Source organism: Humulus lupulus, chromosome 3 (genome assembly GCF_963169125.1).
Source record: "Humulus lupulus chromosome 3, drHumLupu1.1, whole genome shotgun sequence".
NCBI lineage: Eukaryota > Viridiplantae > Streptophyta > Magnoliopsida > Rosales > Cannabaceae > Humulus > Humulus lupulus.
The window spans coordinates 64311591-64333664 of record NC_084795.1 but is presented as its reverse complement, the minus strand read 5'-3'; the positions used below and the strand labels follow the sequence as shown (position 1 = coordinate 64333664).

The following is a 22074-nucleotide window of genomic DNA, read 5'->3' as shown; positions in this document are numbered from 1 at the left end:
CTGAAGAAGGGAGGCATGACGGTGGTTAAGAATGATAATAATGAACTGATTCCAACTCGTACGGTGACGAGGTGGAGAATTTGTATAGACTACCAAAAACTAAATAAGGCAACCAAGAAAGACCATTTCCCCTTGCCCTTTGTAGATCAAATGTTGGACAAATTGGCAGGCCATCCTTATTACTATTTTTTGGATGGGTATTCGGGATCCCATCAAATTCCCATAGCGCCGGAGGATCAAGAAAAGACTACCTTCACGTGCCCTTATGGAACATTTGCATTTTAGAGAATGCCATTTGGGTTATGTAATGCTCCAGCATCCTTTCAGAGATGTATGATGTCTTGGGTGGAAAAGGTATAGAGATCTTTATTGATGATTTTTCAATCTTTGGGACCTTTTTTTATGGATTTTTAGCTAATTTGGAGAGGGTTTTGAAAAGATGTGAAGAGTCGAATTTAATATTAAACTTAGAGAAATGTCACTTTATGGTGACAAAAGGAATAGTTTTGGGCCATAAGATTTCACGCCATGGTATTGAGGTAGACAGGGCCAAGATATCTACAATAGAAACTTACCTCCACCGGTATCTGTTAAGGGGGTTCATAGTTTTTGGGCCATGCTGGATTTTACAGGAGGTTTATAAAGGACTTTTCAAAGATTTCAAAGCCCTTGTATACTTTACTTATGAATGGTGTGGTGTTTGATTTTGATTCTGAATGTTTAAGGACATTTAACAGGTTGAAGGAGAAATTGGTGTCTGCTCCGATTATTGTATCACCGAATTAGGAACTTTCTTCTGAATTAGTGTGCGATGCGAGTGATTATGCAGTATGAGTAGTTCTGGGACAGCGAGTTGAAAATATTCTGAACGAGTTATTATGCTAGTCGAACCTTGAATGATGCTCAATTAAATTATGCAACTTCTGAGAAGGAATTACTTGCAATTGTCTTTGCATTCGACAAAATTAGGCCATATTTAATTGGTAATAAGGTAATTGTTTATATAGATCATTCCACTATCAAGTACCTTATTACCAAGAAGGACGCTAAACCCCACTTGATTCGATGGGTCCTACTATTGCAAGAGTTTGATATGAGAATTCGTGTTAAAAATGTGACAGAAAATCTAGTTGCAGAACATTTGTCTAGATTGGAAAAAAGAGAATAGCATAATGAGAAAGAGGAACAAATTGATGAAAACTTTCCAGGTGAACAATTATTTTCCATTGAAAATGAAGAAAAGCTACATTGGTTTGCAGATTATGTCAATTATTTGGTAGCTAAAGTTTTGCCTATGGACATGTCAAGGCAACAACTCAAAAAGTTCTATTCGGAAGTCAAGCATTATTATTGGGATAAGCCCATTGTTTTTCGTCATTGTGCTGATCAAGTAATTAGAAGATATGTCCCGGAAGAGGAGATGATTTCCATTCTTACTCATTGCCATACTTTACATTGTAGCGGTCACTTTGGAGGAACAAGGATATCAACAAAAGTTTTGCAATGTGGGTTTTATTGGCCTATGTTATTTAAAGATGCTAGTGCCTTTATTAAGAGTTGTGATCATTGCCAACAGACAAGTAACATATCAAGAAGAGATCAAATGTCGATGATTGGAATTCTGGAAGTTCAGTTGTTTGATGTATGGGGAATAGATTTTATGGGACCTTTCCCGTCATCTTATAATAACAAGTACATTTTGCTGGTAGTAGATTATGTTTCTAAATGGGTGGAAGTTGTAGCAACTCCTACTTGCAATGGTAAGGAGGTACTTAAACTCCTTCATACAAATATTTTTTCTCGATTCGATACTCTAAGAGCAACTATTAGTGACAGAGGAAGTCATTTCTGCAACAAGTCATTCACAGCTCTATGCGCTTGTTATGGAGTTCATCATCGAAAAGCCTTGTTCTATCATCCTCTTGCTAATGGTCAAGCAAAAATGTCAAACTAGGAGATTAAAATCATTTTGGAGAAGACTGTAAACACATCAAGGAAGGATTGGTCGAAAAAGCTTGATGATTCATTGTGGGCATATCGCACAACCTTCAAGACTCCGATTAGTATGTCACCATATCGATTGGTGTTTCGAAAGGCATGTCATTTACTGGTAGAGCTTGAGCACCGAGCTTATTGGGCAGTAAAAAAGTTGAATGTTGATCTCTTTATAGCGGGACAGAAGAGACTTCTGGAGTTGAATGAGCTTGATGAATTTCGAAATGAAGCCTATAAGACTGCGAAGAATTATAAAGAAAAGTCTAAAGCATTTCATGATAAAAGGATAATTAGGAAGAACTTCCAACCGGGAGATAGTGTGCTATTATTTAATTCTTGATTGAAGATTTTTCCAGGAAAATTAAAGTCGAGATGGTCGGGACTATTCATAGTTGTTGTCTCATTGTCGTATGGAGCGGTGCAAATTCATAGTGAGAAGACATGACACTTTAAGGTGAATGGTGAGAGACTAAAGAACTATTTGGAAGGAATGGTGGAAAAATGCAAGTCTGTGTTGCTTTTGGAATCCCTTTGAATTAGGTATTCAACGTCCGACTAAATGATGTTAACGACAGTGCTATAGGAGACATTCCTATAATTTATTTTAGTTTTTTTTTGTTTTAATTCTTAATTAGTTGAACAATTTTATTTAATTTCGTTTTGAATTTGTGAAGATTTATTTATTATTTTTTATTTTATTTTTTTTTAGTAAAATATATGTAAATACCCTAAAAATCGTGAAAAGGTAATTTTCAAATTAGTCTAGAGGTAAAGTCGCGAAGTGAGCTTGTAAGTCGCGGCTTTAAACTAAGTCTGAGAGGAAGGAAAAATTAAGGAGGAGGCAGGCTGCGACTTGAGCATATAAGTCGCTGCCCAAAGACAAGTAAGAGAGCATACTGGGTCTTGTAGTAGAGGCGAGCCGCGACTTGATTTTGCTTGGTCGTGGTGCTTGCGAACTAGAAATTGAAAAAAAAGGTGGGTCGCGACTTGCTAGTGCTAGGTCGTGGCGCACCTTAGTAAGAAAAGGGAAAACTAGTTAAGAAAAAATTTCAACCCACATCTCACATTTCGAATTTTTTCTTCCTTCCAACACAATTTTTTTCCAGAATCTCTCTAATTTTTACATTCTTCTTCTTCTTCTTCTTAACACAGCCATAAAACCGAACCCACCACTTCCTAGAACCATATTTCCTTCCTTTTTTCTTTTAATCAAACCCTAAATTGTTATATTTGTGACATTGAAGATTGGAAGAGTATTTGAAGAGTGGGCAATCTCAACTACTCAAAGGCACATAAGTTTTTCCTTTTTAATGTTCTTGAAGTTTTTTATTGAAATAATTATGTGACAAGAGATTGAATTGGAATTGTGGAATACATTTTTAGTATATATTGTGTCTTTGAGTTGGGATTATTGGGGTGTTATTACGTTGAGGAAGTAAGATAAATTAGCGAAAGTGCCGCAGAATTTTTGTTCTAGTATTTTGTGCATTGTGTGATTATGGGACCACGAAAACAACCTGCTAGGGCTGCATCTTCTAAAAGTTCCAATCACCCTTCCACTTTCCGCACCCAACCACCACAAACATAGCCAGCCCCACCACCCCCTCCTCAAGAATTTAACCCGACTCATTTCATTAGTAAGGATGCCTTTGATCATTATCAAAGGTTGTCTCAACGTCAAGTAAGTCAAGAACCTTATCAAGATGAACCTTATCCTCAAGAAACTTATGACATTATTCAGGCTGAAATTCAACGTCACAATTGGCAAAGTTTTGTAGACCATAAAATGCCCAAGGCCAATTGTTCCATGGTCTATGAATTTTATGCTAATTTCCTAGGCGCGGCGAATAGAAAGATCTTTGTGCGATGGGTTTTGGTGCAATGTCATATTGATAATATTGATACGTTATATCGATTACCGATGTTGTCAGAAGAGGACGATGAATATTATCAACTAGCTTATCATACTGAGATTGATTGGGTTGAAGTGGCTGAAACATTAGGAATTCCAGGTGCTAGTTTCGTATTGCAAGATGGCCAACCGAAGCATTTCACATGGCTTCGAATGAATAAGGTGGCGAAGGCTTGGAAACTCTTTGTGAGTGCGAGGCTTATGCCTAACACTCATTTATCTTAAGTGGGAATTGATCGGTGTCTGTTTGTGTAGTGCGCCAATTTTTTTTCAGTTATTAAAATTTTCGTGTTTTATTTTATTTAAGTGTTAAGTGTGGTGAATTGTTTTATTTAAATATTGTTTATTTTTATTTAATTTTTGTTTGTTGTATTTAATGATTTGTTATTTTATTTAATTGTTAGAATTGTTGGTAGCATTTTTGTGTGATTATGTGAGATTTGGTTGAATGCACTAATGTGCATGGTAGGTAGTGATACACCCCGGTGATTGAGTATGTGCATGTGCATGGTTGCATGGTGTGCATGCAATAGTTTTCTACACATTAATTTCCTTTTATTGGTTTATTTATTTTTATTTAATTAAGGGATTTAAAAAGAAAATAAAAAGAAAGGGAAATAAAGAGGCTTGTGTTCACACAAGAAAAATATTGGGAAACAAATGGTGAGAAAGGATAGAGTTGTCATTTTTTGAATTCCCGTAACCTTAGACCCAGCCTCAGTAAAACGAGTATAATATGGGATGTGGATATCAAATTTAGACACAACTGGTACCGTTAGAAAGCTAATGAAATTATCTACATTTTCTATGAATATCATTTTTCCTAAAACGTAACAGAAACGGGTCAAAACTAGTCCCAAGCCTCAGCACCCTAGAGTTACGAGAATAGCATTATTTCCTTTATTAGCCATGGACAGCCAAGGAAGACAAGAGAGGAATTAGTGTGCTGTCAATTATAAAATGGATTGATTGGCTGAGTATAGTTTTTAATTGAATTATATTTTGGTTTAGGGAAAATAAAGGAAAATGATAATTACATTTTCCTTAGCTAGGTTTTGATGATTGAGGCATTTAAATAGAAAATAAGAAAGGGATTGAAGGCTCATTTGGCATGGTGGCTGCCGTGTGCTTAGAGAGAAGGGAGAGGGAGAGCTCATGAGTTCTAGAGAGAGAGGTGGAGAAGAAGAACGTGAAGGAGAAGAGAAGGAGAAGAAAGAAGAGGCCAAGGCTAGGGATCCTAAGGTATGGGTTAAGGTTCATAGCATTATATTTTGTCTCCTCTACATCTTGATTCTAAGCAAGGCAAAATGATGGTGATGATAGGTTTGGATTTTGTTGCAAGGATTGGAGGCTAGTGTTCGAAATCCCTAGGGTAAGTATTTGGGTTCATAGTGATGTTAATTTCAACCTCTTCTTGAATCTAAGATCATTTTTTTTCTTTTCTTCATGTGGGTTTCGAAACCCTAGGCTTGAACAAGTGGTGGCCATAGTTTGGGTGATTGTGACTATTGTCCTTGAGTTCTAGAAAGAGAGGTAATGGGAACCTTTTTTTCTTATGGTTATTGTTTTTATCTTTGGTTTCTTGTGGTTTGGAGAATATTGTTTGAGAATGGTGATTCATTGTTTTGTTCTCCTTTGATATATTAGATGATTAATCTTATTGAAATGTGGTGTTGATGATATATTGTTTAAAGATCTTCTATGATTTGATGATGGGTATGTTTTGGCTTAAAGACTCTATGTGAAAATATACAAAGGTTTTAAATTGTGAGCTATAAAAAATGATGATGAATATCTCTTTTAAAAATAACATGAAAGGATTTGATTGTTTTGGTTATGGGGATTTCAGCCTAAAGGTGATATTCAAAAGCATGATGGTTATTTTTTATGTTTAATGTCAATTTATTCTTAGATATCATGATAGGTTGTGGCAAGATCTTGTATGAAGTTATGATGGTTTTGTTTTTTGGAATAATTGCATGGTAATAATATATTGAGAGTATATTTAACACAAGATCAAGGGCGGTTATTTGTTCATGACTTATGAATAAGTTTCAAGGTGATTGATGAATTATTGTATGCTCATGGTGTGATTAAAATGGTTAAAGAGGTTAGAAGCATGCTAGGGTTTGTGTTGGAATATTGTACATAAATAAGCATGATCATGTGCTTGAAAAGAATGAATATAATGAAAAGAATGAATTTTATGATTAAATGTGCTTGCTGTTTTTTTTGTGCAAAAATGATGTTATTTATGGTGAGAATAATGTTTTGAGTGCTTAAAATTTTTTTGCAAGTGTTTTGATGTTTTAAGAAATTTAATGGGAAATTTAATTATGCCTTCAAATGATGTCTTGTGTAAATAAAAACCTTCAGATTTTTTTTTTTATATTTTTGAGAAAATATGAGTTTTTTTTTAAAAATAAGGATGGTGATTTTAATGATAAATTTGATTGTTGGAATTTTGTTTAAAAATATAAAGTGTGTTTCAATAAAAGGAATTTGATTGGTATTTTGAAATAAATTAATATCCTAAACTATGGTAAAATTTAAAAGTGGTATTTTTTTTTTATATAATATGAGTGGTTATTTTACAAGTTATGATTTTTTTTAATTTGATTAAGAAAAATGTTGGATTTAATTCACTTGTGATTTTTAAATAATGGCTGAAACTTTAGTTTAAAATAGTTATTTACTTTTCACATATGAATTTATGTTACATAAAATTAAGTATTAAAAATAATTCAAGCAAAATATATTTTTCCCACACTTAAAATTATTATTATTTTTCACATCAAATTATGTAATTATATTAACTTAAAATAAATTGTTATTTTCTAAGGAGACATGATAATCATAGGTATTTTTTTTTTTTTTTTATAAATAATTTCCAAACATTTGCTTTTCTTTTTAATTTAAAAATAATAAATAGGTCTTTTATATATTTTTAATGGCTAAATAAAATTGTTTTTATGAAATAAAAAGAATGTCTTGGGAGATTTAATCAACCTAGTAACTTTAAGAAGATAAACAATAGTAAACAAAACATGCTACAAGTCTATTATTTTTAAAACAATGGAAGTAAGACGTATGGAATTATCGTTTTAAACACCACATTTATAGAAAGATCATGCATGCAATATAGGTAGAATGAGCATTATTCTTTTATGACTTTATGTGTAATTAAGCATATTTGTATGTTGTGTGTAACTCCTACCATGTGTGCATGGCCCATGCACACATGAGTTATATGGGAGGGCAAAATAGTAATTATGTGAAGCTAAGGAATGTCGTTTTGATTATGGTATAGGCTCGTTGAGAAGTTATGGTTTTACTTAGCTTGGACCTGAGGTAAGGAAGTTAGATAGAATTTATGATTGTTTATGCTATGAATGGTAAGACTGTTGTGTGAATGAAAATGTTATGAATTATGAATGCTATAATGTGATGATATGTTGGCTTGTATGAATGTCTTATGATATGAATGAATGTTAGCGTGATGAACGCGACACGTCAAATAAAGAGGTTACTAAGGATATGAAGACGTAACCGAGTTTTATGTAATGGATGTTGGCGTGATGAACGCGGCACATCAAAGTGGGTTGCTAAGAATATGAAGACGTAACCCGAGTTACTAAGGATATAAAGTCGTAACTCCAAGGGCGGATGCGCCGAGGTTATTCAAGGACCAGAGATTCCTGTTTACCTCAAAGGGTGGCATGGACAAGTTAGCGGGCCATGTTCACAAGGAATTGTTTATGATTATGTTATGATGTTTGGTAATGATTATGATTATGCTATGATGTTTGGTGATGATTATGATTTTGTTATGATGTTTATGATATGATGGTGGCATTAAGTTGACGTGAATATGTTTATGTATATGATATTGATGCCAATTTTATGATGATGCTATGATGTATAAAGATGAATGATAGTGTTTGTAATTTGTTGTATCTTACTTGATTGCTGTTTGTACTTCCTTACTGGGCTTTTAGCTCACCCTATTACTTTCCCTTCCAAGTAGCAAATAGGTTTCTCTGTGGCACGCGTGGTGATGTGGGGAGTTCTTTCGTCCAGGTGTGTATGGCGTGGGGCATCCTATGGAGGAGAAACGATCAACTTTAAACGCCAATTTTTAATAATGTTATGTTTATTGGGATTTTCTTAAAATTGTCAGTGGGACTTAAACTTTTGTTTGTTTTAGAACTTTGCGTAAAACTGATATTTTAATTTTTTAACTTTTGGGCCCAATTTGCATGTTTTAAGCGAGACCCCACTGAAACCTTTATAATAAGTGGCTTTCTATTATAAACCATTGAAAATGTGAATGTTTTATTATGTACTAGTTAAGGGCGTTTTACATCTTGTCTATGCTATCATGACAGGATTCTCTATAGATATTGGACGAGTTATCCGAACTAGTATCCGTGATTTATTCTGAATGACTACCACTACCAGTTTGGGGCATGGATCGATGATTATTGATTTATGTGAGGTGTGGGAGGTGCCTAAGTATCCTAGTTATATTTATAGGAAAGCAATGGGGCCCATTTCTCGAGCTTCTGTGTTTAAATTCAATGACCCATCTTTGGAGCTACCTGCACCACAACCCTGCCCTATGAGAGTTGAAGAAGAAGGAGATGCACCCGTCCATGCCAATGCTCAACCAGAAGAGTCAAGGGCAGCTGAAGAGGAGAGGAAAGGAGCACATCCTCAATTTTTGGCACATGAGACTCCACCGAATCCGCAATTGGCCAAATTGTATTACATCATCTAGAAAAACCAACACACTCATAATTATTTGGGGGAGCTTCATGATTATCATCGAGCTCAGGCAGACAGACAAAATGAGTTGGTTTACTGGTGGTCAAATCAGGAGGAGGACAGACATTATTTTCCTTATCCACCCCCTTGGCATCCTTTCCCAGATCTGCCACCTTTTTGAAATGATTCGTACCAGGTAAGTTTCCTTTCTTTACTTATTTTTAAACATTGGGGACCATGTTTAGCTTAAGTTTGGGGGAGGGAGCTTATTTTTTTCGTTGGTTTTGTTTGTGTTGTTTTGATGTGTTTGTTTTTCTAGTTGGTGTTAGTTTTTGGTGTAGAGTTTTGTTTTAGTGTGTGTCTAGTACCAACATAAACGATGGTTGAAAAAAAGTGTCAATGAGAACAAAGTGAATGTTATGCGTATAATCCAACAAAATTGAAATCTCAAGAAAAAAATATGTGTGCTTGATTGAACACTCCCTTAGTCCATTTTAATTTAGGCAACATTTGATGAATATCTTGTCATCATGTTTAAATTGATGTTTTTGATATTGATTATGCTTGCTGGAATTGGTTGGTGGATTGATGAATGGAAAGTGGAAATTATTTTCTGCAATTCTAGAACTTGCTTACTTGTTATTCGAGGTGAAATAATATATCATATATGCTTACAAATATGATTTAGGCTATCATTTGGACCATTTGAGCTTTTCTTGCCGACCTGAAATTAATTGATAACCCTGTTGAGCCTAACATTGTATCTTTTTGTTCTAAGCCACCATTTAAGCCTAATACTTGAAACTTTGTTATATATCCGTCCCTAATATACTCTAAGCACATGATTGAAAAAAGTTATGGGGATTGATGTGCGACTGAGGGTTATTTGTGAATATAGTGTGGTTAGAAAATGAAAACTGTAAAAGATTAGAGAGAGTATATATTGAAAAAAAAGAGTTCAATAAAAACTACACTCCCAATATGAATATATAAAAGAATTAAGTTTTGGGGAGTGTAGTTATCATTTGCAAAAGAAAAGAAAAAAATGAAAAAAATATTTTATATCTCTCTAAAAAAATCAAGAAAGAGGATTATGATTATGGGATTATATTTATTATGGGAGTAAAGCCGGTGATTTTTGGTCATATGCTTATAGTAGAGTGAGCTCAAAAATTACTTTCTCATCTACCTGTACCTAAGACATCATTACAAGTTTATACAAGTCCTATTAATTCTTATGCATATCATGATTTATATTTGTGGAAAATAGCAAGTGAGCTTATGGAATTATTTGGTTTGAATGGATTGATTGGAAAGAATTTGGCTAGCATAATTGATTTCAAATACGTTTATTTGATGATCATGACTTGGTGATCCAAAAAGCTAGTAGACTAAAGTGTGTTGATGGAGTGTTTTGATCGAAATTCTGGATTGCATAAACTGTTGAGTAGTTTTTTTTGAGAATTATATGATTAGCATTCATGATTTTGAGGCATAAGTGTTGTTGGTATAATTCATGTTATGTTTGTTGTCCGATGTTGTCTTTGTTGTTAGAGTCTAGATTTGTTTTGAGTCCTTTGTTTGAGGGCGAACAAAGAGTAAGTACCTGTATGGCTTGTATATTAATAAGGTTTCTATGCTTAATGCCTGCTATATGTTTAAGTTCATCACAAAGATGTAGAAAACTTGCATATAGGTTGAGATCTTATATCTTGAAAAAGAATAGGAATCGATTTATGTTAACCTGCTATTAGAATAGGAAGAAAAAAATTTAGAACTAATTAATAAAATTAATAGAATTAAAAGTTAATGAAGTTAACACCCTAGGTTTTAATTATTGAATCAATTTTTATTTCTGCAAAGCTTATTTTAATTTTAAGTCTTAGTTTAAAAATCACTTTATTTTCAACAGCCAAATAGAAACTTAAAAGCATTTATTGGTATTTGGTTGATAGTCCTTGTGGGAATGATACTTTATTTACTACATATATTACTTGAATCGATTACGTATACTTGCATATTATATTTTTGCGATCAAGAAGTACACAATGTGCATACAAATTTCAAGACAGAATGTTAAAAACATAAAACTACGATTAGGAAAATAATTATACCTTAAGATAAAAAAAAATAGCTTGGCCGTACAAGCTATAAATTGTGTTGGCCCCTACTACCTTAATTATTTATATGAAATAAGGGACGAAACAGTTGTATAAACAGTTGTCAAGTTAAGCTTTACAGGCATTAAGGTCGGTCTTCAGACGACCAACCTCAGCCTTGGAATCTGCTAGCTTGTCGTGGGCTTCCTTTAGAGCATCTTCGGCCCTGATTTGGGCTGCTTTAGGCTCGAAGGTGAACCTCTCACTTATCACCACTTTGGGTGACAAGAGAGACCCTTGGTACAAGAAACCAAGTAAGGCTTGAAATAAAAACAACGAGTTAGAAAGACAACATGACAAGTTAATGAAATAGTTAAGAGGTAAGATCACTCACTGAGAACTCGAGCTCGAGGCTCTGGTCGGGAATGGTCGTGGCATTGTCACCCTTCAAAAACCTCAATACCGGAGTGTCAAGGATGCTGCAAGATTGACCCGCATAGGAGAGTAGCTCAGAAAAGAGGTCGATTCCCAAGGCACCAGCCTCATTACCTATGAGGAATTCTCGCTCATGAGTCGAGCCTAAAAACTTGCAGACCACCTGGGGGGCACCGGTTGGCCTCGTTGTGCCAAGGTCAGCAACTTTCTTCCTTTTATCCTTAGAGGGGATCTTACTGGGAGGAGGATGGGGAGGTGGGGGAGTCTTTAACTTTTGAAGGAAAGGGTCTTAGATTTTGGAGCTGGAGGAATAACTAGTTCCGAGGAAGGAACTGTTTTCGAGATCTTGGGGGAATTAGGCTAATGGACCCAAAACGGGTATGTTTTAAAATTTATAACTCACAAGCGCACAAATCGTATATGAAATATAGTGTTCGTGTAAGCACGAGATCGAACCCAAAGGAGTTGTCTAAAATAAAAAAGAAAACTATTTTAAGCCAAAATTAATACATTCTAACCTAGCTCCAAAGATTTATGAGATTTAATGTCATGAACATAAAATAAAAGATTTAAAATAAAGCTATTTAAGATAATACAAATAAACCAATAATAATTTTGAAAATAAGTGTTAAAAGGAAAGATTCTTAAGATACTAGAATCCACAAAATGTAAGTTTAATAATACATATTAGTATATTGATTCCCAAGTTTAGTGATAGTTATAAAATAAGTCAAACTATCATTTTCCGAATAGATTTATAATTTTAAGGACAAATTATTTCTAAAAAGATAGGATTTTTCTTCACTTTTCAAAATAGTATAATTTCAAAGTATTTAATGTGAATCAACATAATGAAACAACAAAACATCAAATAACATTATTTATAAGGCAAAACATAATATTTTTGTTCTAAGCATTGGATGTGTACAATTTAATAACACATCTTACACAAAGAATATTATGTTTTGCAAAAATGAAAAACAAAGTGCAATATTATCTAACAATCCAAAATATGAGATATTAAAGATGAAAGACATATATGAAGAAGAAAAATCCATAAAATTTGTTGCATTACAAGGGAAATCAACATACAACATAAATATTATCTAGTTAGAAGTTGCTTCATCATGATCTTAATAATCTTATGAAAAATATTAGAAGCACATAACTAGAATAGAAATTACAAAATAAATAAACTACATACTTGAAAATACGCTTGAAAACCCCAAAATGGAAGAGAAAATGGTAGAAAAGAATATGGTAACAAAAATTAAGCACCCTAAAATGGTCTTGAAATTCCATATTTATAGCCAAAATGAGAGCATTAAAATAATCAACTTAAATTAATTAAATTGATTAAATTAATTAAACAAAGTAAATATGCCATGTAAAGGTAAATTATAGGATGTAATAATGATTTTTGTGGTGAAGTATGTGGAAAAATTGGGTAAAAAGTTGGCATTTTTGGACATAGGGGACAAAAGTACATTGTGGGTTCAAGATGGTTGTTGGTGGCTGGGCAAGCGGCTATGGAAGTAGCTGGGCCGTGGTTCAGGCGGGTTGGGCCTTGGGTGGTGTACGGCTGGGGAGATGAGCAGGAGGCCAGGCGGGCCTGGAATGGCTGGAAAGGAAGTTGAGCCTGGCGTGTTGGGCTGAGGAAGTGCATAGGGGGCCAGGCAGGCCTGGGATGGGGCAGCTGGAAGGCAGGCCCTTGGTCTAGTGTGGCTCAAGCGGCTGAAGGAAGAGAAGTTGGGCTGGGCAACTGCTGCTTCGTGGGCCTCGGGTTGGGCATGGAGCGTTGGTTTGCTGGCAGCTAAGGGAGGCTTGAAGGTAATTGTTTTCCTTTCTCAAAAATGTCATTTTCCTTTCTTTCTCTTTATTTTTCAAACACAAAAAAAGATACAACATAATTCCCTACAAAATAAACATAAAATAAATCATAATAAAATATTTTCAACTATAAAATAAATCAAGTTAATTCATTGAAAATATTAATTATAACTTAATTTATATTTAACATTTAAGTTCAATAATACAACATTTTTTACCTAAAATTAAACAACAATAATTCAAATAATTAGCTACAACATTTTACAATAAAATAACTATAAAAACATACAAAAAATTATGTAAAATCAAAATAAACTCAATAAATTCAAAATTACTTAAGAACTTAACAAGTCAATTAAAAACTCAAGAACTAAGTAACAATTAGCACATAAAATATGGTAAAATAACTCTATTTTGTAGAGTTATCACACCCCCAAACTTAAAGTTTTGCTAGTCCTCAAGCAAACCAAAATGTAAAACACACAATTTTGTTTTATTGGTGCTATAAAAATGATTTTCTCAAAAATTGCACAATGAAAATAATTCTGAAAAATTATTATGAATAAAAGTTAAGCTTATGTAATTAATTAAATTGTCAATTTTGCTTTTTTTTTTCTTAAAGATGTTTTCAAAAATTATTTTTCATTTAAACTTATAAGAAGTAAAAATGTTCTTATTATGAAAAATGTAATTTTGGTTACAAGCAAAATTGACCCAAAAATTGAAAACAAAGCTTAAAAATTATTCATATTTTGAAGAGAATTAAATTCAAACTCAATCAAGATTTTTATCATTGAAAATGAAAAATATCACCAAATTTTTTTTTTGTTTTTATTTTTTATTTTTTATTTTTGGCATTTTAAGAAAAATGAAAAATTTTGATTTTTTTTAACAAGATAACAAGACAACAATATATATATTTTTTAAAAAATAAACTTAACACAATTCGACCCTCATATTTAACATAATGAATGGTAAACAACCATTAAACTCACTACCCCCAAACTTAATTTAAGCATTGTCCTCAATGTGTCAAAATATAAATATAAATTAAAATTGACAAGAGTTTAGAGTTTAGAATTGTCGTACCTCGATATGGTGCATCGCTAAGAGAGTAGAAGATACAACAAACAAAAATTAAATCACACATAAAACAAACAAAACAAATAAAACACAAGTTATCAAGATCAAATAGGAATCAAAGAGCATGGTAAACAGGGTCCTCAAGGAGGATCTCACCCACTTTATTGGTTTTTAATTCTAAAAATGGTTTTAATTTTTTACCATTAACTTTAAAAATATTACCATTGTTAGGATTTTCAATTTCGATTGCCCCATGTGGAAAAACGACTCGAACAATATAAGGACTGGACCACCTAGAGCATAACTTTCCCGGGAATAAATGCAAACGAGAGTTGTATAAAAGGACTTTCTGACATGGAGAAAAATCTTTTCTCAAAATATTTTTATCTTGGTAAAATTTCATACGATCCTTATAATTTTTTGAATAGTTTTATGCATCATTCCTAATTTCGTCTAGTTCATTTAGTTGAAGTTTTTGTTTCTCGCCTGCCTTGTCTAAAGAAAAGTTCAATTGCTTAATAGCCCAAAAGGCTCTATGTTCTAACTCAACAGGTAAGTGGCACGCCTTCCCATACACAAGTTTGTACGGTGACATGTCAATGGGCGTTTTGTACGCGGTACAATACGCCCATAATGCATCAGTGAGTCTTAAGGACCAATCTTTCCTAGTTGGATTCACAGTTTTTTCTAAAATGTGCTTAACTTCCCTATTAGACACTTCAACTTGACCACTAGTTTGTGGGTCATATGGTGTTGAGACTTTATGCGTAATGCCATATTGTTTCATCAAATGTTTAAATTACTTATTACAAAAGTGTGTACCGTTATCACTAATGATAACGCGTGGTGAACCAAAACGGGAAAATATATTTTATTTCAAAAACCGAAGCACAACTTTATGGTCATTAGTGTGGCATGCAATAGCTTCAACCCATTTAAACATATAATCAACTCCAACCAGAATATAAAGATTACCAAAAGAGTTAGGAAATGGTCCCATAAAATCAATGCCTCAAACATCAAATATGTGAATAATAAGAATAGGATTTAAAAGCATCATGTTTCTTTTAGTTAAACTTCCTAATTTTTGGCAACGTTCACAAGCTTTACAATAAACATATGTATCATGAAAGATTGTAGGCCAATAAAAACCACATTGTAAAACTTTAGCAGTTGTTTTCTTACCACTAAAATGCCCTCTACATGCATGATCGTGACAAAAAGATATGATTTTAGATTGATCACAATTTGGAATGCATGTTCTAATTATTTGATTAGGGCAGTATTCAAATAAGAAAGGATCAACCCAAATAAAAATTTTCACCTCAGAATAAAATTTAGATTTATCATGCTTAGACCAATGAGATGGTATTTCTGTAGTGACCAAATAATTAACTATATCAGCATACCAAGGCAAGGAAGAAACATGCATCAATTATTCATCAGGAAAAGTTTCAGTGATAGGAGTGGAATCATTTATAGTTTCAACAAATAGTCTAGATAAATGATCACGAACAACATTTTCAGATCCCTTTTTATCACGTATTTCTAAGTCGAATTCTTGTAAAATCAAGATCCAACGGATCAAACGAGACTTAGCATCTTTTTTCGATAAGAGATATTTTAATGCAGCATGATCATAATAAACAATAATTTTAGACTCTAACAAATAAGATCTAAATTTCTCCAATGCAAAAACACAGCAAGCAATTCTTTTTCGGCTATAGAATAATTTAATTGAGCATTATTTAAAGTTTTGCTAGCATTAAAATTACATGAGGTATTTTTTCAAGTCTTTGTCCTAAGACAGCACCTATAGCATAATCAGAAGCATCACACGTTATTTCAAAAGGTATTTTCCAATCAGGGGGTCGAATAATAGGTGCAGTAGTCAACAAATTTTTCAAAGGCAACATGGCAATCATTATTAAAGACAAAAGCATTTTCTTTTCCAAGCAAATGTCATAAAGGCCGAGAAATTTTGATAAAGTCTTTTATAAATCGTGTATAGAAACTGGAATGGCCTAGGAATGATCTAATTTCTTTCACAATTTTAGGTGGGGGAAGTTTTGAAATAAGATCAATTTTAGTTTTATCAACTTCTATTCTCTCAGATGAGATTACATGACCTAAAACAATTCCTTTTTTAACCATAAAATGGCATTTTTCCCAGTTAAGCACAAGGTTTTTCTCTTTGCAACGAATTAAAACAAGTGAAAGATGGTGCAAACATTCATCAAAGCAAGAACCAAATACAAAAAAATCATCCATAAACACTTCAAGAAATCTTTCAACCATGTCAAAAGAAATTGAAATCATACACATTTGAAAAGTCGCAGGTGCATTGCATAACCCAAAAGGCATGCGACGATAGGCAAAAGTCTCGAAAGGGCATGTAAATGTAGTCTTTTCTTAATCTTCTGGGGCAATGGGGATTTGGTTATATCCCGAATACCCATCAAGAAAGCAATAATATGCATGGTCAGCTAAACGTTCAAGCATTTGATCAATAAAGGGTAATGGAAAATGGTCTTTTCTGGTAACATTATTCAGCTTTCTATAGTCTATGCATACTCTCCACCCCATTTCTACTCTAGTAGGGATTAATTCATTTTTCTCGTTTTCAACAACTGTGATCCCAGACTTCTTAGGCACAACTTGAACTGGACTAACCCATTGACAATCAGAAATAGGGTAAATAATACCTATGTCTGATATTTTTTGACCTCTTTTCTAACTATTTCTTTCATATTTGGATTTAGCCTTCTTTGACATTCCCGAGAGGTTTTAGCATTCTCTTCTAGATGGATTCTATGCATACATATGGATGGGCTAATTCCTTTAATGTCTCCAATGGTCCAACCTATAGCTTCTTTATGTTTTCTAAGGACATCTAACAATTTATCTTCTTGTTCTTTATCTAAGGCGGATGCTATGATAATAGGTAAGGTTTAAGACTCTCCTAGAAAATCATATTTTAAATTTTCTGGCAAAGGTTTAAGGTCTAACTTTGGAGACTCGGAAATTGATTGAACATGATCTAAGGGTGAAAAAGGTTCAACTTTGGTTTCATCTAAGGGTATAGACTCTAACAAAGAATTCACATCATCATTAGAATCATCAACATGCAAGTTCATACCAAAGTATTTTTCACAAAAGTCAAGTAGGTCATTTCCATCATTTTCACAAATACTATCTATCATGTTAACTTCATGCACGTCCTCACACTCAACAAATTTAGCAATATTAAAAACATTCAATTTAACAGTCATATTTCCAAAAGATAATTTCAAAATACAAATACGACAGTTAATGATTGCATTAGATGTAGCTAAGAATGGTCTACCTAAAATGATAGGAATTTGAGCATGCACATTTTCCACAGGTTGAGTATCAAGACCAATGAAATCAACAGAAAAATAAAATTTATCAACTTTGATCAAAACATCCTTTATAATGCCTCTACGAATTTTCACAGAACAATCGGCTAATTGAAGAGTTATAGAAGTAGGTTTTAGTTCACCAAGACCAAGTTGCTTATAAATAGAATAAGGCAATAAATTCACACTAGCACCCAAATCAAGTAAAGGCTTGTGAATAAAATGATCACCAATAATGCATGAAATTGTGGGACACCCAGGATCTTTATATTTAATGAGACTCTTATATTGAATAATGGAACTATCTTGTTCAGTTAAAAATGTCTTTTTAGGAACAATAGTGTTTCTTTTAATAGTACAAAGATCCTTTAAAAATTTAGAGTAGGCCGGAATTTGTTTAATGGCATCTAAGAAAGGGATATTGATACTAACTTGTTTAAAAACTTCTAAGATGTCATTATATTGGCTGCCTTTTTTAATTGGAAGTAATCTTTGTGGGAATGGGGCTTTTGGAATGAAAGGATGGATTGGAGTTTCCTTGTTTGAAGAGTCATTGCCATTAGAACTAGAAGGTTGACCCTTTTCTTTTTCTTTTTCAACCTCGGATATGTAATCGAGTTTGACAATGTTCTTTTCGAACCTAAGAGTTGAAATTAATTTTACTTCTCCATTATGACTAGACTTTCCTTTGTCATATTGACCTTTTGGATTAGGGATAGGTTGACTAGGGAATGTTCCTTTTTCTCTATCAGCTAAAGCAGTGGCGAGTTGTCCTACTTGTGTCTCGGGTTTGGTAATTGATTGAGACTGATTTTGTAAGATTTTTTGAGTGGATTGCATAAATTGTTGTAAAGTATCTTCTAAGGAAGGTGTCATTTGTTGAGGATATGGTTGATTTTGTGGGGCATGAGTTTGGTTTTGCGTGTTGTATTGGTGCCCTTGATTCATTTGAGGTTGGTTTTGTCTCCATGAAAAGTTTGGATGGTTTCTCCAATTTGGATTGTAGGTGGATGAAAATGGGCTATCATTTGGTTTCCCATAAGCATGGAGAGCATTGGCCTCCTCAGAAAAGGCTTCTTGGTAGGAAGGACATGATTGGGTATTATGGCAAGGACTAGAACATATAGAACAAACATCTTTTCTTGGTTGTATTGGAGAATTTATAGTTTGGCTTATGGCTAAAGATTCTACTTTTCACGCTAACTTGTCTAAGGATGTTCTTAAGTCTAATTCATCTTTTACTTCATACCTTCCTCCTATTTTTGGTGAATTAGTTGACCTATACCTATGATTAAAATTATTCCATTGTTGTGAATTGACAGATAAATCTTCAAGGGCATCCCAAGCCTCTTGTCCTTGAAATTTTAAATAATTTCTGGTATGCATAGATTGAATCATTTGATGATTAGAGGGAGTCAAACCATCATAAAAATATTTTACAAGTCTCCATTTTTCAAAACAATGATGAGGACATTTTAATAATAAATCTTTAAATCTTTCAAAACATTCATAAAACTCTTCATTATCTTTTTGAAAAAACTCGGAGATTTCTCTCCTTAGACTATCAGTTTTAGACATGGGAAAAAATTTCAGCAAAATTTTATTATAAAGTTGATCCTATGTAGTTATAGACCCCGTGGGAAGGGAATTTAACCAAGCTTTTGATTTTTCTTTTAATTAAAAAGGGAACAATCTTAGTTTGACTGACTCATCAGAAATTTTTTGAAATTTAAATGTTGAGCAAATTTCTAAGAAATCTTTGACATGCATGTAAGGATCCTCTCTATCTAACCCATAAAAAGATGGCAACAATTGAATGATTGATGGTTTAAGCTCAAAATGGGTAGCAGAAGTTGTTGGAAGAACAATACATGAAGGAGTATTAGATGAAATAGGTGCAAAATATTCAAGCAAAGTTTTTTTAGGCACAACATTTTCATCAACAGGATTAGCAATTGGTTCCATGATGCTCAAATTTTTACTAACACTTTCAATTAGAAACAAAGATAAACGTCTTTTTACTAATCGATTTTTAGAGTTACATTCTCAATGATGCATACAATTTTCACAAAGCAACAGAGATAATCTCAAATAAAAAAATTTCTGATGTGGAAGATCAGTAAAAACCGCAACCACAGAGCATACTTAGAATTTTTTTAGAGATTTCACAACAATATAATTTTTATGGTTCACTTGTCCCCAGGCCTATTTGATTCCACTTACTCGCACACTATTAACAACTCCCCGAGGTTAATTAGTAGAGGCGGATTGGGAATTTTGTTCAAATTTCCTTTAAGCAAAAATTCCTTATGGTGAAAGGACAAGATTTAGGTTTCTCTTTTTTTTTCAAGTATTTTTTTTTCACAATTACACACTATTATGATAAAAGACAAAGAAAAATAAGGTAAAATTAAATAAGACTATAAAAATTAGGCAAGAATAGGGAGGCATAGCATGCCATCAACTATAACAAAAATAAGGTAAAAATTAGGAGTCACAAGTTCCATCAACTAAAACATAAGATAAAAGACTAGGAGGCAAAATTGTCATCAACTAGTAACTTGCAAAAATAAAAACTACAACAAGATAAATAAAGAAAGTTACAACAAAGGTTAGGAGGCACAAGTGCTGTCAACTAACAAAGAAATACAAGGAATAAAAATTACAACAAAATTAGGAGGCACAAGTGCCATAACCTATAAAAATTAAAAAGATAGATTGATAGGAGGCACAAGTGTCGTCAACTAAAAAAAACAATAAATATAAATATATGAGTAAGCTTTTTTTTATATGGGTGGTAGAACCATCCCAAATTTTCTTTTTATCTTTTTTCTTTATAGTTTTTATATAAATATATATATTTTTTATATTTTTGTATATATAGTTTTTTTTTCTTAAGGCACAAAAATTAAATAACTAGTAGAAGAATTCACTAACCTTGAGATAAATTTTGTTTCCTTTCTTGCAACTCCCCGGCAACGGCGCCAAAAACTTGATGGACCCAAAACAGGTATGTTTTAAAAATTTATAACTCGCAAGCGCACGAATCGTACATGAAATATAGTGCTCGTGTAAGCACGAGATCGAACCCAAAGAAGGTGTCTAAAATAAAAAAGAAAACTATTTTAAACCAAAATTAATAAATTCTAACCTAGCTCCAAAGATTGATGAGATTTAATGTCATGTACATAAAATAAAAGATTTAAAATAAAGCTATTTAAGAGAATACAAATAAACCAATAATAATTTTGAAAATAAGTGTTAAAAGGAAAGATTATTAAGATACTAGAATCCACAAAATGTAAGTTTAATAATAATTATTAGTATATTGATTCCCAAATTTTAGTGATAGTTAAAAAAAGTCAAACTATCATTTCTAAATAGATTTATAATTTTAAGCACAAATTATTTTTAAAAGAAAGGATTTTTCTTCACTTTTCAAAAAAGTATAATTTCAAAGTATTTAATGTGAATCAACCTAATGAAACAACAAAAATTCAAATAACATTATTTATAAGGCAAAACATAATAATTTTGTTCTAAGCATTGGATGTGTACAATTTAATGACACATTTTACACAAAGAATATTATGTTTTGCAAAAATAAAAAAGAAAGTGCAATATTATCTAACAATAAAAAATATGAGATATTAAAGATGAAAGACATATATGAAGAAGAAAAATCCATAAATTTTGTTGCATTACAAGGGAAATCAACATACAACATAAATATTATCTAGTTACAAGTTACTTCATCATGATCTTAATAATCTTATGAAAAAGATTAGAAGCACATAACTAGAATAGAAATTACAAAATAAACAAACTACATACTTGAAAATGGTCTTGAAAAACCCCAAAATGGAAGAGAAAATGGTAGAAAAGAAGATGGTGACCAAAAATTAAGCACCCTAAAATAGTCTTGAAATTCCATATTAATAGCCAAAATGGGAGTATTAAAATAATCAACTTAAATTAATTAAACAAAGTAAATATGGCATGTAGAGGTAAATTATAGGGTGTAATGATTATTTTTGTTGTGAAATATGTGGAAAAATTGGGTAAAAAGTTGGCATTTTTGGAAATTGGGGACAAAAGTACATTGTGGGCTCAAGATGGTTGTTGGTGGCTGGGCATGCGGCTGTGGCAATAGCTAGGTCGTGGTTCAGGCGGGTTGGGCTTGGGGTGGTGTACGGCTGGGGAGCTAAGCAGGACGCCAGGCGGGCCTAGGATGGCTGGAGAGGAAGCTGGGCCGAGGAAGTGCACAGGGGGCCAGGTGGACCTGGGATGGGGCAGCTGGAAGGCAGGCCCGTGGTCTGGTGCGGCTCAAGCGGCTGAAGAAAGAGAAGATGGGCTGGGCAGCTGCTGCTTCGTGGGCCTCGGGTTGGGCCTAGAGCGTTGGGTTGCTGGCATCTGATGGAGGCTTGAAGGTAATTGTTTTCCTTTCTCAAAAATGTCATTTTCCTTTCTTTCTCTTTATTTTTAAAACACAAAAAAGATACAACATAATTCCCTACAAAATAAACATAAAATAAATCATAATAAAACATTTTCAACTATAAAATAAATATAG

General features: G+C 33.0%; 1 non-coding gene across 1 annotated transcript; it reads left to right on the top strand.

The window, feature by feature from the left end:
- The first annotated feature begins 18957 nt into the window (after positions 1-18957).
- On the top strand, positions 18958-19064 carry LOC133827856 (small nucleolar RNA R71). The gene has a single exon (XR_009890506.1). It is a non-coding gene; the product is annotated as a small nucleolar RNA R71 (small nucleolar RNA).
- Positions 19065-22074: the final 3010 nt, after the last annotated feature.